The sequence below is a fragment of the Miscanthus floridulus genome, unplaced genomic scaffold (genome assembly GCF_019320115.1).
Source record: "Miscanthus floridulus cultivar M001 unplaced genomic scaffold, ASM1932011v1 fs_341_1_2, whole genome shotgun sequence".
NCBI lineage: Eukaryota > Viridiplantae > Streptophyta > Magnoliopsida > Poales > Poaceae > Miscanthus > Miscanthus floridulus.
In genome coordinates, this window is record NW_027096616.1 from 20,689 (window position 1) to 32,558 (window position 11,870).

Below are 11,870 nucleotides of genomic sequence, written 5' to 3' on the forward strand. Positions count from 1 at the left end.
AGGGAACAAGGCCCGCGGTGTTTCGGCCGGAAGCTTGATAGTGAAGACGACGGGGAGCATCCGGGAGAGGCTTGCCGGAAGGCATGTCGGAGACCCACTTGCACATGGGGAAGGTCTGAGGCTATCCATGGAGTTACCTGACTGGGAGCTTGGCCCTTGCAAGGGATTCCTTGTGAGGGGCTCCAACGAGGACTAGGGGGAAGCTTGCACGCTTCTCGATACCTCGGTAAAAATACCGGAGTCGTCGATGGGAGTTTGCATATCTCTACCTTGCTCTTTACCTTCCGCATTTACATTGATTACATTACTTTGTTTACGTTAGAGATAGCAACACACTAGCAAAACCATAGTTGGACATCTAGATAGTTTATCTATTACATAGGTTTTGCTAGGGTTAGAAAAAGAGGCCATAGTTTTAGAGTTAGAATTTTAAGTTGCCTAATTCACCCCCCCCCTCCCGTCTTAGGCGTCACGGTCTCCTTCAAAGTGGAACAAATATGATGTGGCTAAGGCTTTGTCATGTGTAAAGGTGAAGTTATCAGGTATGTCATTCCTCATGTATCTAGAGAACTCCTATAGAAAAGGGCACTTTTTTATAGCACGTAGTGGACACTATCTTGCCAACACATACGATATAATCCTACAAAACTAAAAACTAAGCGTCGAAGTTGACTAGGTGCCATGTCATCTCTAGCTCATCGATTTTTTGGCAAAATCCAAGATCTGAACAGATATACATAAGCTCTCACTTGTATAAATTGGCCCCAAATCAATAGCTAATCCACCACCCATATCATTGATAGCAATGAAAAACTTCCCAAGTGAAACGCACTTGCAACATCTTAGCAACAATGGCTGCCAAGATATTTGCCCTCCTTGCACTCCTTGCTCTATCGGTGAGCGCTACAACTACGTTCATCATTCCGCAGTGCTCACCAGTTGCTGCTGCGGAGTACAAATGTAACAGAACCGTCCAATTTATAAGAGCACAAGTACAATAGCAATCACCTAAGTGATCAAACCATCATACTTGAGCCCATGTATACCCGGTAGTCCGATGAAATCATGAAGGATCTCAAATTAACCAACATACAAACCAAGATCGTACTTGATTCAACACAACCAGTCACATGTTACATCATAGTTCACAAATATCTCACATACATCGGAGTTCACATAGTTATTACAAACCAAGTTTAAATAGCGGAAGCAAAGTAGTTTGACATTAACATCACACTTAGTTCCAATACATGCCAGTACCACGGTCATTTCCAGCAGAAGCAGAACAAAGAGAATATCTTAGGAGTACCATGCCCCTTGGTTTAGTCCTCATCCACGGCAGGATGAAGGCAGTTCTTACAGTACCCATGATACATCATGTCATCTGCAACAAGAGGGAATAAACCCTGAGTACGAGAATGTACTCAGCTAGGCTTACCCATCATAAACCAGAAATAATATGATGCCAAGGAGTATGCAAGGCTTTATCGGTGGAGTTAGCTTGACAACATTTTGCATAAAAGCTTAAGTAACATAACTTGGAGATTTAATACCTTTAGCAGCAATTTGAATACCTTTTCAATTAAGCATCTCTAGATTTGCACCTATACTAGAGCAATCACGTGATTAAGCTAATCAAGCATTCGTAACCATATCCGATGTATTAAATTGAGCATCATCATAACCATCAAGTTCCATCAATTAATGCTATGTTGCCGCTACTTAGTCAAGTTCTCACTATCCAGCAGAGACGGTGACTCGAATCAATTCCAACCAACTGGGGAGTTATTCCTAACACAAACCCATACTTCCTCCATTGGGGTCACGTCGGGTCACCTTTGGTACAATTCAGGTACAGTCATGGGTCTGATCAGCACCGCACCCTCAGAGATTCTATCAGTCTGCCAGGAAGTTCATACCCGATCTGCCCTTGGACTCATGCCACTGGCTCCCCACACATCCTTACTACCTCCAGTGTGCGCACTTTCACTTACCGGGTCCTGGCCTGAGTTGAGCTACTCGGCTTTGCGGTCGGAACGACTTATCCGGCCAACTAAGTGTTAGGCATGCGTTCAACATGACATGGGGATGTACAACGAATTGATCATTAACCGACACAGACGAGGATAAATACGCACCAAGACCTCCATGACTTGTTGCTTCTCTATCACAATCCCGCCCGGTCTCCTTTTTATTCATCATCACATGGTTATTTCCACGATAGCAATTATAGCCAACCGTGATCAGGTATATACCTATATCTTGTAGGTGATAGGAAATCATTCGACTTCTATCGGACTAAGCAAGGCTAAGCATATATTTGATGCTGGACCTACCAAGGATTCAAGATATATTTGTCTGGACAAGGAAAATATATGCAGCAAGTGTTTCCAATCAACTCCTATAACCTAATGCATCAAACATAAAGGACGCAAGTGATATTTGTAAAAACATAGGAGGCTTATAATGCTCCAGGGCTTACCTTTCAAGAACGAGGAAGGTTGGTGGTCAGGACACTCAGGAAGATCTTCCACGTTGACTCCTCCTTTCGCCTGAACCTCCTGCTCCCGGGCTGCCTGTTGCTCCTCCTGACGCTCAGGTTCGAACTCGTGGAGCGTCACTCCTTCCGGGGAACCTATTGCATGCATATGCACAAATGAGTATCATGAATGCATAAGAGATGAGATGATATGATAAATTATATATGCATGAGCATGGTTATTCGCAAGATGTATGATAAGTTTAACATTTGTTGACCAAGTAGATGTATAACTTTGTTCTAGTTGATCTTTACTGAGTAGGTGCATATCTCTTCTATAGTACAAGAAACATACACTCACCAAATTCTAGTAACCTAAGGTAAAGTTGTTCATCATCACTAAGAGGCTTAGAACCTGCATCTAACAACTAATCTCAATTAGCCTAAGCAACTGCACAAGCATCACATAAGACAAACAATTATAATTGACTTAGTCCTTTCCTGCTATAAACAACAGCTACTAATTTTGGCCATATCTGGAGTTCTACTCAACTAAATACTTTGATCCTAGACTTTCTAGAAAGCTTATAAAACTTCCTACAACTTTGTTATAGTCATATCGAGATGATTCAATGACTATCAAGGTCAAACAAAGCAATTTCCCAAATCTGTCCAGAAATTCCAGAGAATAAGTATTTCTGGAGACCAACTTCCAACATCTATAACTCTCAAACCATTTATCCTATTTCCATGAAAATTTGACACAAGGAATATAAGTAAGTTATCTACAACTTTGTTATTGACAAGATTCATAGCAAACATCATTTTACCTGAGTAATTTACTTAACAACAGAAACTGTCCAAAACAGTCACTAAAATTGAATTATAGAGCAATTAATATTTCACTGCATACAAGCCATCAAATTTGGGCACAAACAATGGTACCAACAGTTCATAGACATCATATGCACTTTAGAAAATATAATGGTCAAGCCCAAATAAATTGTTTAAATGTGTTTATTAATTTATTTGGACACTAAGGTGAAATAAGGAAAATATATCAAAAGTGCACAATAAATTCTTAGAAAATTACAGTAGCCTACATATGACCCCAAAATTCTACTGTACAAATTTCATGCCATTTAGATAAGTATAGCCATCTCTACAAAAATGACAAGTTACATAGGCTTATTTTAGCAAAAAAATAGTTTAGCCTAGTGAAGAGTGTCAAACAACAGATTTCATATTTTTCTTCAATTCATTCTAGCACCATAACACTGTGTAAAAATTTGCATGATCATTAGTTATGTATTTTTCACCCCATTTATTTTCACTAGAAACTAGCAATTATTTAAGATTAAATAGGAAGACCATATTCCAATTATTCTTACTATAGGTTTAGTATTTTTCTTAGCTAGAGCATGTCAACACAAGATAAGAAAAATTGGAATCACAATTTTATCACTTCCCTAGCTCAAGTTATGCATTTTACCAGATTGAAAACAATTTAAAAGCACTTATCTAGCTCAATTTAAATCTCCTAGAAAATATCCCAAATAGTAGATTTCATATTTTTATCAAATAGTACACTTAATGATGAATCCAACAAAATTTGGTTCACTCAATTTAGACACTGCTAGCTCCAGATATGAATTTTTGAAACATGTATTCAAATATATAAAAATAATTAAGAAAAACAAATAATAGTCAGACTGACAGATGGGCCCCGCGGTCAACGGGGCCCGCTCGTCAGCGAAACAAAAATAGTGGATGGATGTCGATCGATGATAGCTCACCGTCGGCAAGGTCTCCGGTGATGAGGTTACCTCCGTCGTGTTCCTCACGTCAACCTGCACCTAGGGGTACCTTCGGTTGGGTCAGCGGCTCACCAGAGCAAGCTCACCGGTGAGGATGGTCCTACCTCTATGGTGACCTAGCACAACTCTAGAGCAAGATCTGGCCACGGTGAAGTAATGGGGAAGCCCAACCGCGTGCATGGCGGCATGGCGGTGCCCAGTGCACGGCGGCGGCGCTTGCCATTCCGGTGAACCGGCGGCGAGAGGTGGCTCTCCATCTTCATGGTAGGAGCTAACATTCGTGGCTATGCAAAAACACCTTCGAGCGGGGGATGGCGAGACCTAGGGGCTGCTGGCCGTGGTGAGCTTGAGCTCGCGAGCACGTCGGGAACGGTGGTGCATTCCCACGTGGCGGCGGCGGTAGTGGTTAAACCGGCTTCAGCCTTAGCATCTAGACCCTACGGCGGCAAGCAACCAAGGCTACTTGTGAGCTATTTTTGAGCATGCTATGCACTGAATTTGGTCTTGGCCAAAAAAATGAAAGTTGTTACTCTAGTCAAGTACTACTACTTTGCTTAAGGGTGCACTGCCATGCAAACATTTTATTCTATAATTCAACTTTGGTCAAAGTAGGATCATGAAAATTGATTGTGGTGCGACTTCCCAGAAATAATCAATACATTGATTGAGATTTATCCGGAGGTGCAATTTGGTTCTTGTGTTCAGGTTCCTGCGAGTAAGTGCTGGCCCCACTTGCTTGGCTTTACCGATAAATGCTAAGGATTCAAGTTCATCCATTTCAGATGGAAACTACTATTTTGAGGATTCAAGTGTTGTCCGTTTCAGACGAAAACTACTGTTCATGGATGTTCTGATTTTTCGCTTGCGGACAATGTTGACTTTCTTCTTTCGGTTCTAATTGTACTTGCCAAGTGTTTTTACTCATCCTTGTGTTTATTTGGTTTTTACGTACTAAATGATAGCAGCATGCATGGGAACCGGGAGTAGCACCTTCATGATACGAACACCTAGTTTACATATGCTTTTCTTAACTAGAGGTTGCTTAATGGCTGGTTTGGATGAGACGATGTTTGCTATTGGGATGGTTCCTTTGATACTATTGTTGGTGATTATATCACCTTTGTAATGTGATTTACCTGTTTTAGATGCTCAAAATACTAGGGAAACTCTGCCAAAATTTTTAATGATTTGCAGACATAATCAAATTTAGATGTTGTTTGGTAGCCTCCGGTGGTGTTCCTATCCAGGGCGTTACACTTTGATTCACATGAGCAAGTCATAACATTACATACCCATCATGTTTATAAAGTGGAACAAATATGATGTGGCGAAGGCTTTGTCATGTGTAAAGGTGAAGTTGTCACGTATGTCATTCCTCATGTATCTAGAGAACTCCTATAGAAAAGGACACTTTCTATAGCACGTTGTGGACACTATCTTGCCAACACATACCATATAATCCAACAAAACTGATAACTAAGCGTCGAAGTTGACTAGGTGCCATATCATCTCTAGCTCATCCGTTTTTTGGCGAAATCCGAGAGCTGAACAGATATACATGAGCTCTCACTTGTATAAATAGGCCCCAAATCAATAGCTAATCCACCACCCATATCACTGATAGCAATCAAAAACTTGCCAAGTGAAACGCACTAGCAACATCTTAGCAACAATGGCTGCCAAGATATTTGCCCTCCTTGCACTCCTTGCTCTTTCGGTCAGCGCTACAACTGCATTCATCATTCCGCAGTGCTCACCAGCTACTGCTGCGGGCTATGAACACCCAGTTCTGCGGGCCTATAGGCTACAATAGGTGCTCACGGCGAGCATCTTACAACAACCAATTGCCCAATTGCAACAGCAATCCTCGTCTCACCTACTATTACAGACCATCGTAGCGCAACTGCAACAGCAGCAGTTCCTGCCAGCGCTTAGTCAACTAGCTGTGGCAAACCCTGCTGCCTACTTGCAGCTACAACAGCTGCTTCCTGCAAACCCACTGGCTACGGTGAATGCCATTGAATACCTGCAACAACAATAGTTACAACAGTTCCAGCCAGCGCTCAGGCAACTAGCCGTGGCGAACCCTGCCGCCTACTTGCAATGGCAACAGCTGCTTCCATTCAACCAACTAGTTGTGGCGAACGCCGCTGCATACCTGCAACAGCAGCAGCCGCTTCCAATTACCCAGTCGGCTGTTGCAACCGCCGCTGCCTACCACCAGCAACAACAGCTGCTCCCAGTTAACCCATTGGCACTAGCTAACCTATTGGCTGCCGCCTTCCTGCAGCAGCAACAATTGTTGCCATTCAACCAGATGTCTTTGATTAACCCTGCCTTATCGTGGCAGCAACCCAACGTTGGAGGTGCCATCTTCTAGAATACAAATGAGTTGTACTTGATAACAATGTTCTTGTGTCGGCGTGTGCAACTTCCCAGAAATAATCAATACATTGATTGAGATTTATCTGAGTCTATTCCTTAATTTTTTTCTGTGTATAATCAATTGAAAAATATTGAATCAAAACTATTGCCACATGCTTGATTAATACATAGACAATACCACATTACATCATCAATATCAAGATGTGCCAGCCTGACCTCTTGAATGTTCTCATTTGGCTGTGTGCGTGGGTGTTTGTAAGATAGATGCGACTGTACGTGTGTGTAGTTGAGTACTTGCATCTATGGTATGTTGTTTTAAGAACGTCATGGGCACATATCTATTTCAGCACCCATAAAGCAAATTATTATAGAATCATGTGTTAGATTGTTTTGCTCCAGCAATATCCAGCAACGTGATCACGTAGATAGAATCAGATGGTAGCACATGAGACACGGAGATTTATACTGGTTCGGGGCATGGTGCATGCTAATCCATACTCTAGTGGTGTGGCTACTCTTGTATTCTTATGCTCAATTACAGGGGATGTTGCTCCTAGCTACGTGTAGATGGAATAAGTGGAAGATGGATCCCGAGCCTGAGGTACCTACCCTCCTTTATATAGGCAGAAGAGGTAGGGTTACAGAGAGGGCGATCGGGCTAACAGATTGTTTCCTAGTTTGTTACATGATATGCGCAATAGAATGATCCTAGCTATCGTCCAAATACGACCGCTTTGGTTTGCCTTAATCTTGACATTGGTCGATGGCGTTAGCCCTCGCAGGCCTCTCCCTTGACGGCTGTAGGGCCGAAAGCTTGGGGATGGTCACATATATGGGCGGTGCAGGTACCCCTGGCCCATATCTCTGACAGTAGCTCCCATAGGACTTAATGATAAGCCAGCATATAGCTCTAGCCCTCGGGACGTCACAATTTCCTCTGCAAGTTCTGTGTACTATAAATACCAGTGACCATCTTTAGGTGCCGAAGTTCTGAGCAGTGCGCTTAGATATTCCCAAGTATTGGGGAACCAGTATGTTGTCATTTGAGTACTAAGAGCATTTCTTGGGTAGCGAGAATCTTCTTCAAGTATCGAGTGGGGCGGTGGTACACCATACATCAAGGAACGTAGTTCCTTAGCAGCTATAAGTGCCTGGCTCAGGTGGTACACCCTATATTAGGAAACGTAGTTTTCTGGGCGTAGTCCTCGGGATGTTGTCAACATCTCATTCAGGTGGTGGCACCTGATGACCGAAAGCATAGCTTACATGACGTCCATAAGCTCCTATGTTAGGGTGAAAACACCGCTGTACTCGGGAAGTTGGTTCCCGACATACATCGGCGTGTAAATTAGTGGTTGCGCATCATTAAGTCATAGTCGCAGAACAATAATGAGGATGGGGTAGGTGCATCTCCATCGCTCGCGCATCACTAAGCCAGTTGGTTTTTGGGCGACCCAATTTGGGTCGTCGATTAACAGCACTAAGGGCGTCACATTTTTCTTCGAGACCCGTTAAGCAACAGATCTCGAATTTTCATGAGCCTCATTAGTGGGAAGAGCGAGGTCATTGTCTTGGAGTCCTGAGGCCAATATAATAGCATCCCGGGCCGGGAACTGTTGTGGGCGAGAAACAAACACGTGAGCAGCTATGGGCAGTTGCGCATATTACTCTTCGAGCTGGTGACGGGTAGAACGAGTGAACATCTGCTATCACTGAAAGGAAGTGGCAGGACAAAGCCTGACTAGTGGGGGCATGTCATAAAAGTCATTTTCTAGATTCTAGGAGCTCATACTTTGGTTACAGCCATGGGCCAACCAGTTTTCCAGTTTCCCATAAAGGGGCACACATCCACTAAAATAAGGTACTTCGAGCTCGTCCGGGCATTGGGAGATTTACGTGACACCTAGTGTCAGAGGTTTTAGGGTCAAATTGGTGACCCTCTCGAATACCTCCCTAACTCTATTAGGGGCAGGGTCGATAGTGAATGAGTAACTACCGCTTACACCTGCTGCGAGGGTGAGCCAGGCCGAGTATTCGATCTAAGTGTCAGATCACTCGCCTGTACTGGCTTAGGTGATGGTACATCATGGTTTGGCCCACTGGGCCCCATAGTTGCCATGGTTACGCAGATGGATTCCTTCCCGGTGAAGCTGGCGCATCGGTTTCGGTGGCTCTTTTCCCCACGTATACCTCAAAAGGCGTCCTCTCGGAGATCATGGGGACGTGGACTGGCCTTAACTGACGACACCGCTCGGAGAGATTTTTATAATTCCATTGGCCGTGCGGGTCCCCTACCTATAAAAATAGGGGAAACAGAGGAAATTAAAAAAGTTAGTGCTATAGCTTTTGTATTCTTACCTTCCATCGCATGCCGTGATTTCCCCCGAGCCTTTGTTCGTCATCCATGGCTAGCGACAAGCGTGCGAGGGCAGATATGGAGGAGGGGGCCACCGGGAAGCACGTGTGCTAGGGCCCTATTCTTCTCTGTGATGAGCTGGTGCGACTCGGGTAAGTGTAGATCCGTCACTTGGGCTTGCTAGGAAGAGGGGCGGTTTGAGTGTATCATCAGTTATAGGGCCATCTTGATGGTGCGCCTTGCTCCAAGGCCCCCCATTGATGGGGGCATTTCATCATCGTCGCGGCTTCCATCGGCGAGAGGCGGCGATGGAGGAGGTGTTCTCGCCGTGGTGTAGGAGGCTGATGCGACACGTAAAGCCCTTCATGATGTCACTCGGGAGATGAGGCGACTGAGGGAGTATATCTCGGTCGTGAAGGCGGCATTTGACACCGTAGATGGAGAGGCCACCGAGGCCAAAGCCACGGTAGTGGCGACTCAGGCGGAGCTCACTAGTGAGTTTAGCTTTGCCTTCCTTGTGCCTTGATGAGGGCAACTCTGAGTTTTGCCTTTCTTGATCCAAGGTGTTTGGGAGCAGCTGGCTGCTACCCAGGCTAAGGTGGCAGGACTGCGACAGGCCAGTGAGGATCTGGCTAGGCAGCTGGCGGAGGTGTTGGAGGTAACTAACGACAACATTTGACCGCCAATTATTATCCAAAACAGGAGAAATAAACAATCTTTTGACACATATGCCTTTACTATTGACATAGTTCCACTTATATTGGAGAAAACATGTTTTGCAGGACAAATATTTGAATACAAATGGAAAATGATCAAAATGTGCAAAAGAGAAAGCGTAATGCAGATTCTATACCAAAATACCAAGCAAAGGCCCACTCCAACGAAGAATTTGGGCCGAGCACCGACATGGCAATGGTCTAGGCCCACCAAGGAACTAGCCACGCGAAGGGGGTCGCGAGGCAGGCCCACCAGGGTGCGGCCGCACCCCCGTTGCCTCCTCTCGGCCCCACCTTTCTATGGCAGTTGCATGCCGCCATGCTACGGCGGTTCCCGGGTGTTTCCTATTTTTCCAGTGCTGAACCCACCAAGCCACTAGTATAAGAAGAGGGCTAGAGCTCATTCTCAAAACACACAACAACATTTGAGCCTCTACCTCACTACCCTACTCTTGTACTCTTTTAGCTTTTAGCAGTAGTTTTGTGAGCAAGGCAAGAGCTATGAAGGAGGGCTTGGCTCCTTGAAGAAGAGTGACATCTTGGTATGAATAATACTATGAAGAGTTCTTCCATAGTCATGCTCTCATATCATTTATATACTAGTGCATATGAACTAGAGTATAGTTGTCTTGTTATAATCATGATATATGAACTAGCATATAGTTTGTGTGTTATGATCTTAACATGTTCAACTTCATACTTAATCTTTCATGTGGTTTGTATGAGTAGAAGTAGGGTTAAGTTGAGGTGGTGGTTCGTCGTTCCTTTGGGTTTGCCCATATCCTTTACTTGTTGATCCATAGGGTCGGGGACCCGGGGGGGATATGTGTGGTAGAACCGCCCAAATTATAAGGCCCACATGTGCCTGTCATTGTCTCATAGACTTCTGACTATAGCACACGTAAGCCACACAATCCCAGTAGTCTGTCGGGTGTCCTCGGGAAACCCGAATCAACCACATTTTCTTTCTGAGCAGGATACATTACAGAAAGCACTGCAGTATTACAATAGTTTATACAATTACATTGGAATAAACAGCAGAAGTCTTACAAACCATAGGTTTATCCACCATTCATTGAGTTATTACAATTCATAAGTTTTAGCCATATTGGCAGTAGGGTAGCATGACAGGTACCACTTTAATGACACACAAGAGAGCTTCACCCTACCCAAGGGTGCAAAACAAACTTCACTACTACTGGCTCTTCTTCTGCAACAAGGGTTAACAAACCCTGAGTACAAAGGTACTCAACAAGACTTAACCGATGAAAAGGAAAGACTCTAAGGATATGCAGGCTTTAGGGGGAATCAAGGTAAGTCTATAGCAAGAATCAAGATTAACTTTTGTAGAAAAGCTTACTAATAATTGATCCTTACTTTCAATGTTTTAGCTCAAGTCATTATCAGTCTCTAGTTTGCACCTGATCTAAAGCAACCACTTCCTTAATCATAGCATCTCATGATCATTAGTACTATTGTTTTAGTTTATTAACTACGATGTAGAGTAGAGAATCGAGTCTTCTTCTCTAAGAAGCAACGGTGATTTGAATCGATTAGGCCCAGCTGGGGTTTCCTTACCACACGACATATACAGAGGTCTAGGTCCAGACCCGAACCTATATATATCAACCTTCACTCAGATCTTCCAAAATGTGAATGGGTTCGCGCCACTCGAGAATACAGTACTCCACTGCCGTACGTCATCCCAGATGTTTTTGTAGGATGGGTACACGCTACTCTCGCCATCTCTCCACTCCCAATGCACGGTAGTCCTTTCCCATAATGGAATAGCCGAGGTGTTAGGCTTACCAGAGTATGTGGCCAGTACTACAAAGTATCGACTCACAACAGGTCTACAACAAACGGTCCTCAATCAACACAGACGGAGCACTACGTCATGACTCAATTCATGACGCAAGCAAAGAGTCCACCCGGTCTCAAATTAAATTCATCAATTATTTACAAACCACAGGGCATTCCCTAGTAAGAACATGCAAAACAACCTTGTTGCTCAACTCTTAACTACTAAGCATAACCAAGCATCATTATCCTACATTACTAACAGGGTGATAGGGATGGATATTGAAGTATCAAGGCAAGCATGCAGCAGTTGGTGT

General features: G+C 43.9%; 1 pseudogene; it reads left to right on the top strand.

The window, feature by feature from the left end:
* Positions 1–5,968: 5,968 nt before the first annotated feature.
* Positions 5,969–6,676, top strand: LOC136531403 (kafirin PSKR2-like; annotated as a pseudogene).
* Positions 6,677–11,870: the final 5,194 nt, after the last annotated feature.